This window comes from Adelges cooleyi, unplaced genomic scaffold (genome assembly GCF_023614345.1).
Source record: "Adelges cooleyi isolate 19-005CV unplaced genomic scaffold, UGA_ACOO_1.1 ACOO_flye_CR_arks_rails_tigmint_CR_PRNA_17, whole genome shotgun sequence".
NCBI classification, from domain to species: domain Eukaryota; kingdom Metazoa; phylum Arthropoda; class Insecta; order Hemiptera; family Adelgidae; genus Adelges; species Adelges cooleyi.
Genome location: NW_026095827.1, coordinates 435,618 through 457,849, shown reverse-complemented (window position 1 = coordinate 457,849; position 22,232 = coordinate 435,618). Strand labels below are relative to the sequence as shown.

The window sequence follows — 22,232 nt, the reverse complement described above, 5'->3', positions numbered from 1 at the left end:
AAATTGTAAAAGAAAAAAAGAACACCGTTTTGTGGTATTTTGTACGTTTGAACAAACTTTTTTTCAACAAGAGTTGTTTATTCTATATTTTGGCTGGGAAATCCGGCCTCAAAAGTATAGTAGCATTTTTTTGTTTTGTTTTTAAACCCAAAAACAAATGATAATTTCTACTTTGCAATCGATTTCAAAGACAAATTAATGAATTTTAATAAATTCTAATGATTTGATTTGGATTATATAGGCAAGGTTTTGGGCGAGGTTAGATTAGACTTGGGTTAGGCCTAACCTGAATTTGGAACATCAAGAGAAGATTTTTCGGCGACATTTCTAGCCCTTCAAAGCGTTTCCCATTTAGGTATAGGTGCCATAAAAGACATATTCATGATCCCATGTTATTCTTTCAAGGCAAAAAAATGAACTAGAGGTATTTTGTAGTCCAGTTTTTGTTACAAGGTAATTATATATAATGTATATTTTTTGGCCAGCGCGTTAAGATTAACTGTTTTTGCACTATATATATAGAATTCCAAAATAAAATACTATGTAAAACGAAACGCAGAGTTAATGATTAATTATACAATTTAATTAGCATAGAAATAATTACTGAATTTTTAAGCTTGTTGTTTTTTAAATCCCATCAATCTCTCGAAGGTGTTTGTTTTTTTTTTATGCGGCTTTGTGTGCGAACGCGGGCATTGTTGTTTTCTTACCTACTTATCATAAACACGGCAACGTACTTAAACGGTAATTACACCCCCTTTTGAAACGCTACAATTGGAATGGGTAAACCCATTTAAAATTTGTTTTCTTATCAACAGCGTTATCACAGTACCGTCGCACAAATAATTTACTTGAAAAAATATATCTAAGCAGATTGTCAATTTGACTTGCTACCCTCAACCGAAATGGCAAACCAAAAAAAAACATATCATACCATAAACCATTTCCCCTAGAAGATAAGATGGGCATTTTTATATTGGACTATACTGTTGGACTAATAGTATCCAAAATTTCGGTAAACCCGTGACCTCCCAGTCCCCCCCCCCCACTGTTCCATGGGGTTTTTTTTATTTACAAAAATAATAATAATAGTCGATTGAATAAAATGTACTAAATGTATGCGTGTGTGTGTGTGTGTGTACTATTTGAACAAGTCGCTCGTAAAACGACGCCCAACCGAGTGAAATAATTACAACGATTTCCGCCAAAGTTGCTCTCTCGAAATGAAACGGAACACAATATAAAAAAAAAAACATGTAAAATACCATAAAAAAAAATCACTATACAGGCACCACCGCCACCGCCATAGGTACACTCTAATATACCTACTATACTTCACTATTCTATATACACACTACACTATACACCTACCGACCATTAAACCGTGCCTAGTCATAGTGACCATTAGACCGCAACTACGCGGCACCACTCCACCTACTCGCCCCCTCGTTGTTAATCGCCAGCCGATGGAATCGCATGGACGACGGCCAACAAACAATACAGATACTAATCTATAGGTGTGCACCACCACCCACCACCACCACCACTATCTAGTGCTGTGTAATAATAATAATAATAATAATAAAAAATGACTTGGTTCGAGTGTAATTACTTACAGCTAGGGTCGCGGGGGGATTGTAGGCGAGGGGGTCAGGGGGGATAATAGTCAGACAGGTGCTCCTGCCGTGGGAAAAACACAAATACTGCTGAATTAGATGTAATATTCAAATTTAAACGAAAAATAAATAAAACCGAATAATATTGTTCTAATGCCACGCCGGCGGTTAGTTAGGTTCAATGGGGGGATTGCGCGCGGCCTGTTTTTAAGGAGTTTTGTATAGGCAAAATTAACTGTCATTTGACTTGCCCGTTAATTTGTCAAAAAAAAAAAAACCGTCCGACCGTTTTCAGTCCCACTTGAAAAAGTAAAATGCACATACATTAGGGTGTACCAAAAAAAAATTGATTTTGTTTTTTTTGTTCTTCTCTTGACATAATGTTCCTTGGGGTAAAATAATATTTCTCTATTTTTTTCAGATTTTTAAAACTATTTTTAGAGGTTGCGAGCATCAGTTTTCCAAAAAAAAAATATTGGTGTATTCCTCTTTTTTTGATGATGATTTAGTATACATGCAACATTTGTTTAAAATTGATATTTGTACCTTAAAAAAACTAAAAACTAAAAAAAATTTGTTTTGGAAAAATGATGCTTGCAACCTCTAAAAATAATTTTAAATTCTGAAAAAATAGGGAAATATTATTTTACCTCAAGGAACATAATGTCAAGAGAAGAACAAAAAAAAACAAAATAAATATTTTTTTTTCAACAATCAAACGGATAACTCGGTCCAGACTTTATATTTTTTAATTGTAATGTAGGTATGTACACAATTATCTTGAAATATATAGTGTAATAAAGAATCCTTTAAACTTCTTATGAACAGGATAAAACTGAACAGACTTAAGGCATTCAGATAGTAGACCAATATAGTGGAAAGAACATGTGTATTGCATATTTAAGAATATACCTATCTAAAAAAAAACAGGCATACTTTTGCTTACCCACTATTTTTCTTCTCATGCCAAACATATAATAATCTGGTAAAATCTAAAATGATAAAAACTGTTTTGTTTGTATAAATGTTTAATTGTCGTTTCGTAATTGGTCTCGTATTACTTTATGCAATTCGCGTTGTTTGACTAAAATAATTAATTTAACAAGACTGATATAATCTTTATAAACCGTTGTAACTAATTCGGTAAATGAACGCACATGTCCAAACAATTAAGTATATTTAATTAGATTTTAACCTAAAGATCTGTAAGCGCTGTTTATTTATAATTTTTTTATTTAATACCACCATATAATAGTATTTCTCTTTAAAGTATGGAACTGTACATGTGACAATTGGAATTATGTTTTTAAATGAGCATTTTTAGTATGTAATATATAAATGCAAAAATATTAAATGTTTTTTTAATAAAAGCGTATTATGTTTGGCCATATTTTGTATCAAATGCCAAAATGCATATTATTTTATATGACTTCATATTCAAGCATTGCAACAACAACAGATCCCCCGACAACTAGAGTTAGGTATGTTGAGTTAAAAATTATATTACTTTAAGAAAAGGATAAAAAAAAATGACCCCAATTGAAATACAGTTATTATTTTTTAAAACAAGTTCGTGTAATTTATCAATATGACTTTATAGTTTTTAAAAAAATTAAAAGGTGTGCATTATAATATAATTAGGAGGTAACAATACAAATCCTAATGTATTATTTTTAGTGAAATTCAGTTCACTAAATAGACTCTTGAAAAGGTAAATAATCTAAAATTAAGGGTGAGTTTAAAAAATGGTATACGGAATTTTATGTCATTCATCTCACTTTGATACCAAACTGGGGTGTTAATTAAATAAATAAACAAAATTATATTTTATTTGAACAAATATCCGAATAGTTATTATCGAGTTTAAAAAATAATTAATAAATGATTAAAGTAAATTTTAACTAAAAACAATTTTGCATATACATTAAAAAAAAAAACAAGAATAGTTTCAATTGAAAAAAATATTTAAAATCACACAGTTGAATATAAATGTATTAATTTAATCAAATATTATTTTGACAAACAGGAAGTACAACAATCTTTCATTATTTTCAAATTAGTATTTTTGTTAGTAAAATAGAAAAATGTCCAGATACGACAGGTCTTTTTATTTTATGACCGTTTAATTAATTCAACATGAATCATAGACACAACGAACATAACTTGAGCAGTCAGTAGACGTCATTGCCATTAGGACATTATAATAATAATTGGAAAATGTGCACGGCATGTATAATATATATATATATATATATATATATATTTATTTTTTAATGGTTTTTAGCGCTCACACGCCTATTTTAATACCTATTGTGCTTATATTTTATTCGATGCTTTCGAGTAACGTTGTGTTTATTTTCAGAGTTAAATTAGCACGGGTATGAGCATAATTTTATTATTATTACCACAAGTACATTCAACTGTATCCAACTGGATAAATCTGTGCGGTAGCGCCATCTAAACGGTCTCTAAATGTAAATCATTAATCTGAATCGCAGCGCTACCTAGCGAAGAAATCCATACCTGGGTTATTGAAAACATCCGGTAGATGGCTGTACTTGCCACTAGCAAGACGGTTATTAGATCCCACACAAGGCCAATTGTTGTTGTTAATATCTTTAGGGACATTTTCCCCTCAGGAAATATGTTTTCCCGTTTACAGATTTTTTTTTTGTATTTATTTTCTTCTTCTTAGACTAATATTCGTGTAGCCGTTCCTTGTCAAAAAATCGCCTGACATTACATTCCACCTATTCGTATACTTTTAGTTACTAATACCTCTTTTTCCTTAAATATTGCCTATATAAAACCCCTTAATAACCGTCCGCTTTCAATGATATTTTTCACACGACCAGCAATATTATTATTATGAATAGTTTTGTAATTTTTCAAACATTTATAGTTTTACTGCATTTCAATTTTTTTCTAGAGGTTGTATATTTATTTTTTTTTTTATTTTGGGCGTTCCCTATTATTTTAAGTATGGATTGTTTTTTTTTTATTATTGTTTACATCCGTGTGTTTAAAGAAAACTATACCTTATGCCTTCGGGCGCTCGTTAAACAAATACAAATAAATAATATTTTACAAATAATATAATATATTAAAAAATACAATTATATAATACATATATATAATTGTGGTTTTGTAGTTTTTATTTTCGGAAATACTTTGGTTAATACAATATTTAAATATTAATTTTTTTAAATTTTTTTTCCCAGAGCTCTACCGGACTTTTTAAAACATAAACAACGGTAACGTGTAAATTTGATTATTTTTTTTTTTTAATTTGAAAAATATGCTGAACAACTTAACAGGATAACCAATTATAAATAATAACTTTTAAAGTTATTACATTTTAAAAGCAATCGTCCAAAACCGGATGTCGACACAGTGAAAGTGTTTAACTAATCATTCTTAATTTATAAAGTTTCAAAAAATGTATAGAGCTTTGAGCAACGGTGTATTTACCGAGGGTAATAAGATGATATACCCCCTCCTATTTTTTTTTTCGGAAAAAAAAGCTACATATTAGATATGTATTTAATACAATAAATGTTGTAATCATAGAAAAGTATTACCACTAATAAGTTTTGGACGATATGTCGCAAAAAAAAGTGCCGTTTTATTTATTATATTATATTTAATAAATATATTATTTTTTTATCTTACAGTCATTTTTCAAATAAAAAACAAACTTTTGAATATGGACTTTAAAAACATTTTATCTATTGATATTTGAAAACAACAAACTATATAATTGAACAAACAGTTTGTAGCGTTGCGTTTAAAGCACAAAGCAAATACCTTTTTTTGGTTTAACCTATAAGGGCAAGATTAATAACGAAGAAAGTTGTAAACACACCACTGGCTCTGAGAACTACTGAAAAAAATGAAACCAACAAAAATACTAAACAAATGTATGAGTGACTAATATCGGAAGTGAACTTAACCGATCCCACACGTTTCAAGACAGGTGTCAACCGAGTCAATGTTTTTCTCGATCCACCAAAAAGTTGATTCTCGAGAACGCGCCTTCTTAATGTGTGATAGTTTGCAATTTGCAGTGAAGTCCCTTTAATTTGCTTATCTTGTCCCCCCCCCCCCCCAATGGGAGATATGGACCCGACCGAAAATAGAGTATATATTTTTTTTTTTAAATATATTTTTTAGATTTCACTCACCCATATCCGGCGAGTAATCGTTGTCGGAAGACTGCGAAGACAGGTCGCTTAACGATGGCACTTTTCTCAGCACCGACGACGAAGAAGAGTTTGTCATCACGGCGTTGGGTTCCTGATGTATTCCCGGTTCTTGTTTGATCGCACAGCCGTTGTTGGTAATTTGCATGTTCAAAGCCGGATCGGTGGCGGTCAGCGAACGGCGCCTATCCTGAGCTTCTAGCAGCGGTTGTGAGAATCCCGTGTGTTGTGAAGTAATTTCCTGAAAACAAAAACAAACGACATAAATATCAATATGAACTAATTGTGTAACGTCCTGCAATTTCGATAAAAAAAAAAAACTAGTTATTTCCTCCTATCCGTGGAAAAACAAATTTTAATCATGGATATCTCTTATCACTTTTCTCTTATCATTTATCCCATATCACTTATTTCTTATCTCTAACCGGAAGTGAAAGTGTAACGCCAACGCAGGGCGACATGAAATATTTCTTGTATCCAGCCCAATAACATAATGTCCGTGTTAAAAATACAAACTGTTTAAAAAAAAACATTATGGATATAAACATGTAATAATAGGTTTCCAACTGCTGTACAACGGACTGTGTAAAAAAAACTATCCAATCGATAGTTGTCTATTCAAATAACAAAATCCCTGAAAATTCTAAAGGTACCCCCGTTCAACCAACTCTAAGTACTTCCTGGTGAACTATTTCTTTTTTTTTTTTTGCCATTTCATTAACATGAGACATTTCATTAAAAAAATTCCAACTCGAAATCTAATCAAAACTTTTACAATTAAAAAAAAAATATTCTCGAAGCTGAAACATGATACTCGCGAGTTCGTCTTAAGATATTTTGTGATAACTCTTTTTTTTTTTTTTGAACAACATGTCAGGTCATGTTTTTTATCAGTTTCTTCAACGGGCTGTAACGTGATACACGTGATAGCTAATATATTTATATTTATACTATGAACACAATTATTATTATTATTATTATTTTTTTTTTTTATTAGTATACCCCGCTGTATAATGTATTGATCAAAGTATGCTGTGTCGGTTGGCAAGCCTAGAGTTAAAGGTAGTACGCTAATTTTGGTTGTAAATGTAGAAGAAAAAAAAGACAAGTTATTCCTTTTTAGCGTTTGATTAACATAGGAAATTTTTCGTTTTAAAAAGATTCCAGCTCGAAAACTAATCAACATTTTTACAGTTTGAAAATATATTTTTAAAGCTGAAATATGACGCATCAAACCCACTCAGTCGATATTTCACAATACAAATATTGTTTTTATCAAGTCGCAGCGCTCATTGAAACCGATAACATGCATATCATCTTGTAATTATTACATTATTTCATATTGGAAATATTAAAATAAGTATGAAAACTTATTTTGCCTATGTGGAACGCCGTAGAAAAAAAGATTAAAACACATATTATAAAAAGGGGTTTGTATAGGCAATTTTTGAAACCGTATGATTACCTTTTTCCCTCTTATTCATTTTTGTAACTAAAGAATCCCTGATAAAATAACCAGTTACATGAAAATTATTTACATTCTGTTGCACCAAACAGTAAAACCGGACCAATACTTACAGAGATATTAAATGGGAGAGTGGACTTTGTTTCGACAGTCCTGAACAATTTAAAAAAAATAAAAAATAAATAAATGTAGATAGCGGGTTATTGCACCGGACCCTTCAATTTGTATTACTGCTATGTACGTATAATATAATATATTATGAGAACGGAAATCAATGGTAAACGATCAGGATGATTTTCAAACACAGTAATTTATATGTATAATTTATATCAAACAAAACAGATAAAAAAAAAAAAGCAAATAAGAGACAACACATCGTATTGGTATTTCAATATTCACACATCATTGTACTACTACTACTACCTGCTAATAAATAATATGTCATAGATAAAACCAATTAATTCCCCCGGTGCTAAAACCTTAGCCAACCGACTTTCCCATGGATTTGTCAGCCTAGTGTACTTGTATGATAATGTGTGCCGCCGACCACTTGAGTGTCAGCTAGTTGTTTAACATATTTTTATTATACTCTAATAAAATATCTAACGCTATCGTTTTAAGAGCCCCGTGTGAGATCATTTAAACAAATACAACAATAACACATAATATTTGCGTTTAACTAGAAATAATTGAACGGATAATCTCGAATGGGAACCACACAAACACTCGGTATACATGAGGCAGACAAAAAAAGTTAATAAATCTTAATTTAAAAAATACAATACTAAATGTACTGTAATACGTGTGCTATTATATTATAAACATATGAAACAACCTCGTGAAAAAAGAAGAGCATTTCCAGTTGAACACACCTCTCTCGTTTGCTTTTAGGATAATTATTGGTTTAGCATTGTTATTTGAAAAGCCAATTAATGTCAATTACCGGGATTATGTTTCAAATTATTTTCTATTGCAAAATTGTAATTATTTTCACAGAAAATAATGCAAAACGCAAGGCACATTTTATTTCAACTAAATACATTGAAATAGTTAATATATCTAAAAATAAACAATCGTTAATATTGTCTTTTCTTTTTATTTCACCTTTTTTGATGATATAAGTGTAGAAAGGTCTTATATATTTTAGAGAATATATTGTTAAAATATTCATAGAAAAAAGGATATATCCGAGTTTTACTACTATACACATGGTGTGTTTTTAAAAAAAAATAATTTGGTGTTTTGTAATGGCGTTTTTAAATACAACAGTTTAGCACATTGCCAAAGATGTTAGCACACAAAAATTCTGTTTATTATAATGTTCAAGAATTTTAGGGCATTTTAAACTATGTGTTATAAGAAGTATTATCATTGTGGTAAACAACATTTAGAAATCGATGAGCCATGTGAAATTCGATCCCTTTACACGATAAAAAAAAAATAACGTTGAATGTTAAACGTGCGGCACAAATTGCACGTTATAACAGAAAAACGGTTCTAATATTATTATTATGAAATGTATTCGAGGAAAAAATAATTTGATTAATTTACCCTTAGATAAGAATCATAAAAAACATGGTCTAAGGTTGCCTATATTTTACCCCTTTCGGCATTTACCTTTGTCCATCAACACGAGCCTCAAAACCATACTAAGTACCGAGAATGTTCCCAAATTATTCTATTATTTAAAAAAATATTAACATGTATAACAATTTTTAAATGTGTAATGTAAAACTAGCTTAAAATGTATTGTAATTAACTAACCAACGTCTAGCTAATAGTCTAGTTGCTGAAGCCATAATAAAAAAAATTAAAAATAAATACTTGTAAGCCGCATGGGGTATTTTTTTTTTATACAAAGGACTTTGGAAAAACTGAAAATAAATCAAAGACCCTCCCCCCCCCCTAGAACTCTAGAAGGAGTAGATTTTTTTTCTTTACTTTATTTTTTTGGTTGTAGTTTAGAGGCTGAAAATTAAACCGAAGGGATAAACTAGTGTAGTCCTATAACGATTGGCATATACTGTTTTATTTATTTTTTATTTATAGTCAAACAGTAATTTTATTATTAAAAAACCCCAAAAAAAACTATTCCAAACTTGGCAATTTCTTTCAAAATTGATAAAGTTACCTGTTGATGGTTAGTAGTTATACTAATAAGATTTTTTTTTGATATTAAAATTTTTCTTTTGTCATATAACTTAATGTAAACTCCTTTTCTTTTTCTTTGTAAATAGTTGTATATTTGATGTTTTTAAATAGTTTACAATATTATACCTATTACATTTTCTAACCGACTGGTCATCATTTTCGGTAGATTATTCTCAATTTAAGGTAATGGTATACACACGGTGTAATTTTTTGATTTGAATTAATTTGAATTGATTCGATAGGATCTGAAATCACACCGATTTTATCGAGAAAAAAAAACGACACTATATTCAAAACACGTCGTGTATTGTCTATAAAATAAAAAACGCATACCTTCACTTAATAGTTTTTTTTTATCATCTTCAGTTTGGCATCGAAGCGTTTATTTCAAAACGATTATCACATTCGGTTATATTGCTGTGCTGGCTTTTTTCACTAATGTTTCTAACAAATTATTTAAATATGTATTTTGCACTTATAAGACTAAATATCTATTGCTATTTCATTTACATTATTTAAACGGATTATACAATTTATACGAAGGGCAGAGACCTACCTAATTTTTTTTAATCGAATAGGTAAAAAAACAACAATTAGATACTCTGGGATATCTTTTCAGTTTCGGCTGTCTTATCAACTGCATCTGAAAATCATGATAAGCGGGGTAAACGCCATAGATGATAAAATAATGGATAGGACACGCCAATACTAGAACTGCAGTATAAGGCAAGGTTTATATGTTAAAATGGTATTAAAAGGATAAAAGGTATAAAACTATAAAAGGTTTTATCTAATAAACTTTAAGTATGAGATGACTGTCTTTTTTGGGGAAGACAGAAAGGTACATAAGTTATATTGGACTAAGAGTAGAAAAATGACGAGAGGCCTTTTTTGAAGTTATGGGTACAAAAATTATTGTATGATTAACACATTAATATATAAGCTGTTTTTATAGCAACCATTGTACAAAATAACTGTATTATTTACCTATTTGTTAATTGGTCAATATTTTTAGATTTCAATAATTTATAATTATTTAATATTATGTAAATGTATATTATGAATATAACCACAGATTAGATAAAACCAGATGGTGCACTTCTGTGTTTACTGATAACTCGAACTTGCTTCAGTGCGTGTGACCACATACGACGAGGAATTAAATTATTATTGTTCAGCACCTTTTACTATAATTATTGTATGAAATAATTTTTAATACATGTGTATTAAATATACACAAGTGTCATTGGACATTAATGAAATTTCAAAAAATCAGCCAAAATTTGAGCAGCTTTAATGTAATGGTTGTAAGTAGTAGTCGGTGGTGTTCATTTATCTTTTTAACTCTATCACAGATATTAGATAATTCGATTTTATCTAATCTGTGACTGTATGCTTAGTATGTTCATACTGTTTACACTTCAAAAAGCAGTGACTCCTTTACACGTTTTTAAGAATATTTTCCAATGCTTATTCGTTACTGCAATTTTTAATAAATGAAAATAAAGTAAATCAAGGATTGAAGAAATTAGGTACTTCGGGGAAACACTGTCAAGTTTGTACAATTTAAAAAAAAACCTATTCTCAAAAACCCCATTTGCGGGGACAATAGTAATATTACGTGCAATAATAACCTCGTATACAGTATTCGAATACTGTGGTATAACGGTTTTTACCGTGGTTGCGTTTCGACGTTTTGCCGCGTGGAACAAGTGCCACAAGTACGCCTAACGCCGACCGCGCACGGCCAACACATACACGACATTCGACAAGACAACAACAGTCTCCGGTAATAATAATAATAATAATAGTGATAATTGCTCGCGCGCATAATATAAACGCTATACATCATAATAATAATAGTAATATAACCTATTTGTATTAATATTTTACTACACACACTAAACGCGGTTAATGTGTGACACGGGGACCGACCGTCGTTACCGCGCCAGTGTTGTGGCGGGGGACACACACAAGGTTTGCGGACTCCGTAGGCGAGCAGCAGCTCTCCGCATAGTACAGAGATAATATAATATTATTATGTACCAACAGAACGCAACACAACATACGAACAGCATATTGTCAAGTATAGCCAAGTATACACGTTTAATATATATATATATATTTTCATACTGTATACATGTATATGCACAACTACACACATACACACGACTGCGGAGTAAGTGAATGGGAACACAGCTGCTGGTACTGCTGTTGCTGCTGCCTACACACACACACACAGAGTGCACGACGACCGTTGTGGTAGTGGTAGCCCGCCAGTCAGCAGCAACAGCAACAGCATGTTATTATTATATATATATAATATAGTGGTGGTAGGGCAGGTGCGTGTACACTGTACTTACGCTATATATATTATATTCTTCTACCACGAGACCGTAGGACCGAGAGAGAACGACGAAGACGTTAACGAGAGACGGAGACGGAGATATTATTATATACACACATACATACATACACACACACACGGCGCATGCACCAGACACACACACATACGCGCTGAAACGAATGAATGGGGACACGCCAAAGCTGTTATACACACGTGTTCGAACACTGGCGAGAGCCTAAAATATAATATAATGTAGTACTGACGGTGTGTAGACGGAGAGAGAGAGAGAGAGGAAAGGGTTTAACAGTTGCAGTAGAACAAAATAATAATATATGAATGAAGCGTAGGTCTACGGGAAAAAAAAAATAATAAACGCCTTCGTACCGATGAAACGGGGCCGACCTGCACCACAAGTCCAGCAGCAGGAGAGAGTGTTGACAATCTCACACCCTTGGATGTTAAATTTTTTTTTTGTTATGTTAAGTTAACACTATAGAGTACAATTTGCGTATACAGACTAAACAATTATGCCGCCTTAGATTAAATAATACGGATTTTTCCTGACACAAATTATGCAACGAGAGCGCTGACCAAAAACATAAAAAAAACTTTGGGTACCACCGATAGAGATGTAAAAAAAAAAAAAAAAATGTTACACACATGCCTCCCCCCCCTCCCCCACGGCCCATTAACGCAACAAGTGTCTAATATTGTACACTCGGGTTATGTGAGACGACGGCAAACCTGTGTATTATTTATTACACCGTTTTGTTCGGACAACAATAATGATCATCACTACAATGTAGAAATATTAGAAATATTAACTGAAAACCAAACACTGTCGTATACAGGGTGTATTTTCACGGAAAATATGAATATTTCGAAAGTTATTTGTAGGCGTGGATTTGGTTTTTTATTAAATGGAAACTTTGAAATTTAATAATCAATGTATGGACAAAAATTTGTTAAAAAAATGTTAGTGTTTTAATTTTGAATTTTCATCGATCTGATGAAATTTTTTGACATATTAATAGACAAGCGAACCTATCTACCTATGTACACAGCGACGGTGACAGTGTTATCGACGGGGTCAATATTATTATTTAATGGTAAACTATTAGTGCTATTGTTGTAAAAACCGAACGAATATTGATCTTAAATTTAAATCTTTACAACGTCACAGCAAAGTGAATAAGAAGATGTTGTAGGTACATATAGATTGTAGCTGGTCGACCCGGCGATGGAGATGGAGAGAATTGCTCAATTATAATATTAATATAGTGACTAAAATGATTTTTCCCCTATTTCCTCTACAAAAACTTTTCAGTTGGTCAGTTGTCATTTGTATTGTTAATTAATAACGCCAATAAGAGCAATAGCACAGTTCACAAATAGTAATTTTCATAAGTAACTAAAATCAATAAAACATAATATTCAGTATACCTAAATAAATTTACAATCAAACATATTAGGTATACAAATACATGTTTTTTATGTCATGTTTGTTAAACAAAACGGTTTTGACGCGACGTTCGTGACGTAAGTAAATTTACACATTAAAATGATTAATAATTTCATAATGTTTTTATTTGTTTTTTTTAATGTATACGACTCACTAATTGAGGAGACATAATTTTACAAGAGACGCAAAAAACTGTCCAAGCACGTTTGCGAAGGAGCCAAAAATGTAAAAATCTAGTTATTATCCACAAAAAAAAAACCCCCATTGGCATCCATCTTTAATCGGTGGACATATCCCTCAATTATACAACCCTATCCCTCATGTGTTGAAACCCTATGAACTTAATATTAAACTTAAATGGTAGCGTATATAACATTATCTCATCTTATTTAAATTAAGAACAATTGCAACTAAGAGTAAAAATAAGTAAATACACCCAAACTGGTTATCGACCAGTCGACATTTTCAGCAAATTATTCTTAATTTAAAAAGTCAATAAACCATAAGCGTTACCATTTCTAACGCACATAAGCATTTTAAAAAGTTTAATATAAAAAAAAATCTTAAAAGCTTAAAAACACCTTCTGAATTATAGACTGGTTTACAGTTGGTGAATAAACGAAATGATTAGACAAATAAAAAAAAAAACGCTCGCCAAGTCAGGGTAGACTTTCTACTTATAGATCTTATCCGCTTTCTATCTCACAATTATCTATCTTCTCACTACATTGGCGTGTATCGTTTATTTTTCCTTATTCACAACAACAGGCTGTTAAAGTTACCAACGTCAAATAAACTTAATTTTTTTTTTTTAATCGAGAAAACAAAATTAGCAAAATAACAAACAACATCTAATCTCCGTCCGAACAATCGACAGCGTTTGTCCGCCGGCAATGGCATGCCAATATATATATATTTTTTTTTTAAACAGTAAAAATCTCTTGTAATAATAATAATAATAATACTAATACTAATAGTCGTAGCGAAGGGGGAAAAAACACACACCGTCGGTTTGTGAATAGGCGAACACGACCCGCGACTCGGTCGTTCTAAAAATAAAAAATAATATATTTAATATTATCAAGAGCGCGCAGCAACACCAGTAGCGCTTACGCCCACGTTCGAATATCCGACTTAACCGATAAAACAATCGCCCCCTCCGGATTTTCTTCCGATTGTGTTAACAAACACAAATTGTGTAACAACAAAAGAGTGCATTTTTTGGCTGGGAACCAAAAAAAAAAAAATATATACATAAAATATACACAAAACACTTTTATTCTTGTTTTTCGACCAGCGTATAATGTGTATCTGGTGGTGGATTCACGACGACCGCCGGCATAATAAGAATAAGAATATTATTTACCATGGAAAACATGCGTTTTGCATACAAATCGACAACGGGCCAAGCCAAGTAAAAAAAAAAAAAAAAAAAACCAAAACGAAGGGTATACAAATCGTCGTTAATATGTTAACATATTAAACAGGTAGTCGACGATTAAAAAAAAAATTTAAAAAAACATATCGACTTGACATTCAAACTCTTATATGTTATACACCTACCTCTATCCGTAGAAGACGTTTGCGGTTGGATTTAATATTATTAATATTATTATTCAATATATGTAATATGGCGAACGTGATTGTTTTACACCACTGTATTATTTCGTATACTAGCAGAGGCACAGCACACGCTTATACAGTGTAGTCGGAAACGGAGACAAGAGAGAATTAAAAAAAAAAAACCTAATAATAATATTATTTTAACCCCTTGGCGAGAGAGTCGCTCTCGCTTATTGTCAAAGAAAGAAAACGGCAGCGGGCCAAATGCACAGCAGACAATACTCAGACACCGTCGTCCCTTTTGTTTAAAAAAGGAAATAATAATATTATATAGACAAATTTTATTTTACCGGAAACGCAGACGTTCAGACATTACACATTATTATACATAATTATTATTATAACAACAGAGTGGTAATAATAGTCGTGTAGACAGTAGCGCAGAAGACCGTAACAGAAATTAAAACGGTACACCAAAGAAGAAGAAGAAGAAGAAGGTTCACCCTTTTTACACCAGAAAAATCTCGTTTAAATCCGTTTATTTTTTTGTTTTGTTTCCCCGAAGGGAAAGTGTATCCTCTCCACCACCGCGTGTAGACTACTACTGTTTTTTGTTGTTGTTCCTGCTTCCTCCTTTTTACCTTACAACAATCGTAATCGTTTGTATACAACCCGGCCGACATATTGTACGTTATATTATTATTACTAGTAAGTGTACACCGTCGTTATTATTCACTAGTGGATACTTCCTGTCCGAGAAGAAGCCAGAAGGCGCTTGCCGCAGTGCCGTGGTCAGGTGTTAACCACCTGACTGCACTGCCGGTTTAAATTATAAATAAATAATAAATGACAAAAAAAAAAAAACACAAAAAACCGGCGGATGATCCCGAGGGAATTCATTACAACGGCTATAAGGCACAGTAAATGTGGAAATAACAGCCGCCCAAGTCAAGTGTTTTGTACAAGGGACAACGGTGACAATGTTTCAATACCGTGTAAGCAGAATATGTTTGTTTTAGTTAATTTTATTATTGTGTAGGTAATTTCTAGACACTTTATCTTAAAAAAATATACAGCAGGTTGAAAAACCTAAAGGTGGATAATTTGATGATTTACTAATTTTTACAACTAGCTCTTCTTTCCTGGTATTTGCCCAGACAGTGTTTAGTGTCTCCGATAAAATTTAATTTTATAGACATGACCCCTTTCTGCTAGTGTGTTAGCGGTAAACGGCCAGTAGATTTCACCTGTGCACATGTTTACCGCCATATTTTGACGGAATAACACATAAATATCTGACCAATAGTAATTACTAGACGATACCGGTGCATATTTCTAAAAAAAAAAAAAAAGAAACAACCTAACGCCCGGTTAAATGATGGGCTAAACGATTGTTGCTTAAGTACTTATAATGGTTCTTTTACAAATATCACAGTGACCTATGATACGACCATTAAATCGTAATAAACCGTTAAGTTAATTAATTTGTTGCGCGACCCGCCATAGTAATAAAAGTATTATAAAGCGTTTAACCGGCTAGTGAGACTACTATATACATGCTCGGATTACTCTATAACGTTATTACTTTATAGACTATCAACTCCAAAAACTTCAAATTTAAATTTTTTATGGATAACACAATATGAATGCGTGTGTGTGTGTATGAAAGAGAGAGAAACAAGTAAAGTGTAGTTCGAAGAATTTTAATTGTTTAAATTTCGTTATTAATTTATAAATTTTATATTGTCAATAAAATATAATTTATTACCGTGTTATACTATTAAAACCACGAGGACTCATTGAATCTGCACGAAAGGGCACATAGTAACGCATTAAAAGTTTTGTGTTGATAAAATTAAGTTATAAAAACAGAATAGACCATAAATAATTATAATATAACATCACACCTGATAACTCGAAAAGACAATAAGAAACTCTCTTGGTTTTTTTAAGGGTACACATAAATGATAATTTTATAAAAAGGGAACATTAAAACGGGCTTTTGTCGGTTTTGGGATTTCATATAATTTCGGTTTACAACTTAAGCCAACGATAAATATAATATAGCGTTGCCAGTTTTATACATAATTAGTCTTATCTGAAATAATGGGGATGAAATCCGCCGAGCTCGAGGGGACTTCAAAAAGTAATACAAAAATAGTAGCCAAAAAACCCAGAAACTCAAATTCCCAACTGTATTTTGTACCTTTTTTATACCTTTGAGAGTGTACCTTAGTACACTCTCGGGTATGCGAGTAACGATCAGTTGAATTAAGTGTTCAATTTTGAAAATAAATTGAATAATTTATTTTTCGGATAACTCGATTATTCATGAATAATTCATTGTTAATAATATTGGAATAATTTGTGAATAATAACAAATCGCCAATACAGTCGTATTATAGTATTATTGGCGTTTATTATGCAATGATCAAAATGGACGAGCCTATTTTGACTTTAGAAGGTATGATTTTAATTCGAATTTATTATTTGTGCTGAAATACACGGTTTAGGCGATACATTACTACTATTAACTAAAAAGTACTGCCGTTACCCTTAAGTACTTGTGGAGCCTCTTAGAGATTTTTATGATATAGGCAAATAATTAGTACAATGGAACCAGATTAGAAAATGCAGGATAGAAAAAACATACACACTCGGATAGAATTTCGAGTTGTTCTCAGAGAAAAAATTAAAAAAAACAAATTATTTTGATAATTATATATTTTTTTTTTTTTAATAAAATTCCATAAAATGGACTGTGTAAATGACTCGAATTATTGTCCCTATTTTGAATAATTTATTTTTTCGAATAAATAAGCGTACATTTGAATTGAATTATTCGATTCGATATGTTGATAAATTGTTGTTTAAAATTTGAATAATCGCACACAGGTTTTGTCCGTTAAGAGGACGTCTCCCATCGATGATTGTACGAATGGTAAAAACATGTGTGCGCAAAACAGATAAAAGTACCTTTCAAAGTGGTTTCTGACATAAAACGCCTAGTTAAAATGATTTAAAAATTGTTTTCTACATCTAATACTCGTGATATCTACGTTAACAAGATGAGTTCACTATTTAACCCAACATTGATTATTATTAATATGTTTTTCTTTTTAATAAAGGCTCTGGCAGAGGCTCAATTAATAGGGATGTAGGGGGGAGGGTACTTACACCAGGGCACCAGACTTCAAGGGTCACATTTTTTTTTAGCTACTTTGTATTATTTTTACAGCTACCATTAATAGAGAACGCATTGTCTTGGTCTAACAAATTGGCAACATGGCAAAATTACATTGCTGAGATTTTAAATATGGCGTTTAAGTCGAAATTAGAGTTTAAACACAAGTATAATACATTTTAGAGAAGAGAACAAATTTTCAAGGGCACTCCGCTGCTTTTCACTACAATATAATTATATTATACTCTCATTTCTCCAATTTTTTTTTTTAAGTATACAGTTTACTACTCACAGAACAGGTGTTAATTTTATTAAATAAATATGCATTTTTTATTTTAAAAGTTTTGATTATAATAAAGGCCCAATTTTACAACTATTAAACAATTTCTTAGGCTAAATTAAAAATAATATTTTATAAATTAAATCAATCCATTAGGTAAATGGTAATAAATTGGGCAAAATTATAAAGTTTTCGGTAAAAAAAAAAATATACCTAGAAAAATATTTGTTTGTGTCTTCTGAAAAACCCAAACTTTGAAATTGGACCCAGGAATCATATTATTTGAACCGCTAAACACAGAAAGGGCACATGTCCAGATTTTTAAATTTTTCATAAAAGTCAAAAAACTTAATAAATAATAATTTTGAAAGAAATTCAACTATACATTTCAAGATAACATATACTTATTTCCACAATTATTAATTTATTAAACTCTAGGCATCTTAAGGGTTTTAAGGTCGTGGACATATGCCGTTTATGCATCTCATTTATATATATTTTTTTTAATAATTGTAGAAACATGTATAAAAATATAATCTGTCTAATGCTATAGGTATTATTTAATTTATTAGTAATTACATTTTTTTTCAGAAATATTAAGATTTTTGTCTTAAAATCTGGACATGTGTCCATTTTGTATTTAGCTATTCATTTACCGATAAACAATTAAATTTCATCAGTTATAGCAGTAAACTATAAAAAAAAAAAAAAAAAGACCACCGAGTATTTTACAATAAACTGCAATCACGCTCAACAAGTTTGGTAACAATGGTAATACTACAACGGTAATTTCTGACAACAATACTTTTGGGTCAAAAGGGTCACTTGTCCAGACTCCAGAGGACAAGACGTGTGGAGTGCCTTTTCTGCAATTAACGAAATTGTTCATAATTTTGTTTTTTCCCATGGTACTTATATAGTAGGACACGTGTTCCGTTTGCATAGTGTCATATATTTACATAGGTATTGTCTACATTTGATTATGCAATAAAGCGATTTTTTAGCAGGTAACCCAAGCCGGGTTAGGTGTTTTTTTTTTTTTGGCGGTTGCCAATATTATTATTATTCCAAATAAGGGGAGGCGTACCTGGTGTTTGGCAAAGGCCGGATGGTGCCAACTTTTCATGTCTAAACGGCCGTTGTGCTGGAATCGGTGTTCGGGATAGAAAGCCCGGTCGGCCGTGTCGTCGTAGTACGAGTACTGGTCGTCGACCGCTGAGTCCATCACTGTTGTCCGAGGACTGTTGCCGGACAGATGATTTGCCTTGGAACATAAAAAAAAAAAAAATGGGAAAAAAAATAAAATAAAAAATGATGTCATAACTCTCGTCTTTCGCACACACGCGAACGCGAACGCAAAAAAAAAACAAAACAAATACAGTAATAATAAAATGCGGATAAAAAAAAAATCCGTATCAGCATAAGGTTTACAAAAAAAAAAAAATAATAATAAAAAACCAAACTCATCGATGTCCCTTTTTACTTTTCTTCGCTTTTTTTTTTCTCCTCATGGGCGGTTAAGATGTGATGGATATATTTTCATTTATAATAATATAATATTATATGCTCTCACGATTCTCGTATTGCCCCGTAGTGCCTCTCTTCTGGGCAACGGCACAGACACACGGGTATCTCACACTCACACACACACACACACACACACACACTATACAAGACGGCGATCAGCAGCAGTATTGTACATACGACAAACCGGTTTCCGAACACGTTGAGAACCACTGGCGGACGAGGGATTATTATATTATAGTAATACGATACCCGAATAGTGAATGGCCGCCACCACCACCGTGGTACTCAGACACAGGCTGAGATATCTTTTTTCTTAAGTTTTTCTCTCTCTCTCTCTCTCTCTATAGCATAAACACCATGCGATATAGGGGAAGAACGCGTACACACACACACACATACATATATACCTTCCCTACAGAGTGTGTACACCAGATGACGGGGGCAGCGTACGGGTAAAACATCATAGACCGTGTGTGTATATGTGTGTTTTATATTTTATTATACAGCGGACAGGTGCACGACGTGACGTCACACACACGGCGTAAAAATATAGTATTACAAAAATCGGGTGGCGAGATAAAAAAAAAAAAACAAAGAAACATTATTATTAGGGAGACAATATAACACACACGCGACGACGGTATCATTATTGAGGTGTGCGAAGCAAAAAAATAAGACTTGACCAGAGCAAACGAATAGGGAAAAATACAAAATTTTCACAAGGTGGCCGCACAGATTGTCCAGTAGGGAAGCCCAGGCCGGCGGTACTGATAACGATTGTCCCCTGACATTTTGTGTAATTTTACCGAAGTTTCCCTGCCGGTTGATAACAATGATAATAATTGCTGGACACGACAATAGCAACAAAACGAATAACGTTATCTTTATCGTATCGTAATATAGTAAAAATTACCCATTTTTTGGCCCAAAAGAGATGATACGCCGCAATACGTGCTAATGTTTTAACAACAACATTTATATATATATATATACGTATATACACGTAGCCTCCCTTTGCCGGGGTAGGTATGATGACCAAAAAAAATAGTTAGATGGAAAATAATAAAAATAATTCTCGACGGTACAGTCTCGACCGGTGTAGGTAGGTAAGTACACCGGTGTAAAAACCGCATCGCCCGTGTGGGCAATGTACCTACATAATATATAATATTATTATTACCAAAGGCAACAGTACTGGTGCTGATAACAATAATTATTACAAGATAAGTAATATTAATAAGTGTACAACATAATAATAATAATTATAAATAATTCACCTCTCTTTATCTAAACGGGCAATGTGTCGGTATTCCACGGAAAAAAATACACAGGTGATAACACACCACCGCCACCACCACCACCACCACCGTTACCACCGCGGTCAACACTACTGCACAACGCGCGACTCTTGTGATAAAAAATATTATAATATTATTATAATCGTTAACCGTACGTTTATTATCAACATCGTCATATTAAAAATAATTAATAATACAATTTATATAAATACAATTTTTAAAAAAATAATTGATAATTAAAACTCACATCGAAAATTAACAACACCGAAAGAAATAATGCGCGTTAATAAACGGAATAATAATATTGAAAGAAAAAAAAACGCACACACACACACAACTGCAAATTCGGTATTTAATATTATTATATTTTCTTTTTACTAATAATTTTGTTTCTCACTTATTTGAAACGCACAAAAATCACTGCGACGACTGAGAACAACCGCTTAACGAACACACCGCAGCAGACTGAGTGAATAAGACATATCAAGTGTACGGCGTCGACGTTGTGGTGGGAGTAGAAAAAAAACACACACATATATACATATACCTATTGGGCTATACCGTACATATATATATGTATATAAATGTATATAATAGCCTACACTCGGCGGGCACCGTCGTTGTTGCATGAATGAAACGCAGAGAATAATGGCCCCGGAGTGGTGGTGGTGGTGGTAGCGGTGGTGGTGGCGGCAGCAACACGCTGTTATTATTATTATGAATGAATGAATGAAGACGGTTATGAATGAACATAAAAAAAATATATATACGGTTGGTAGTTTGTACCGGTACGGGTACAGTTGCACTAAGTATGCAAGTGTTCCATATATAATACTCTTCTACTATATAGGTAGTAATAATATTATATAGGTATATACCTATCTATTTTAATCTTTCCCAACGATTGTAGGTACTATTATTTATTATTATTCACACCGGTTTTGCTTACGGGTTAGGTGTACGCGGTTCATCCTACGTCTGACCTGTGCATGCAGTATGTATGTACAGTCTATGGGTACTTAACACGGCAGTTATTATACTAGCATCTGAGAACGTATTGTTTTTCATTAATTATGTGTTTTTTTTTTTTGTATTTTGTGACTTAGAAATTATTACCCTAGGTACTCGTTGGGCTAA

At 32.1% G+C, this 22,232-nt stretch overlaps 1 protein-coding gene across 3 annotated transcripts in view; it reads right to left on the bottom strand.

The window, feature by feature from the left end:
* The window catches only part of LOC126833084 (ETS-like protein pointed), a 51,626-nt gene extending 30,081 nt beyond the window's left edge, over positions 1–21,545 (bottom strand). Inside the window, exons 1-4 of one of the 3 annotated variants that reach the window (XM_050564226.1) lie at positions 21,343–21,545; positions 21,075–21,204; positions 19,358–19,534; positions 5,801–6,059 (exon numbers count right to left, since the gene is read on the bottom strand). The gene's annotated coding sequence lies outside the window, so the exon portion shown is untranslated. The other 2 variants (XM_050564227.1, XM_050564225.1) reach the window with 2 other exon arrangements.
* Between the last annotated feature and the right edge of the window lie 687 nt (positions 21,546–22,232).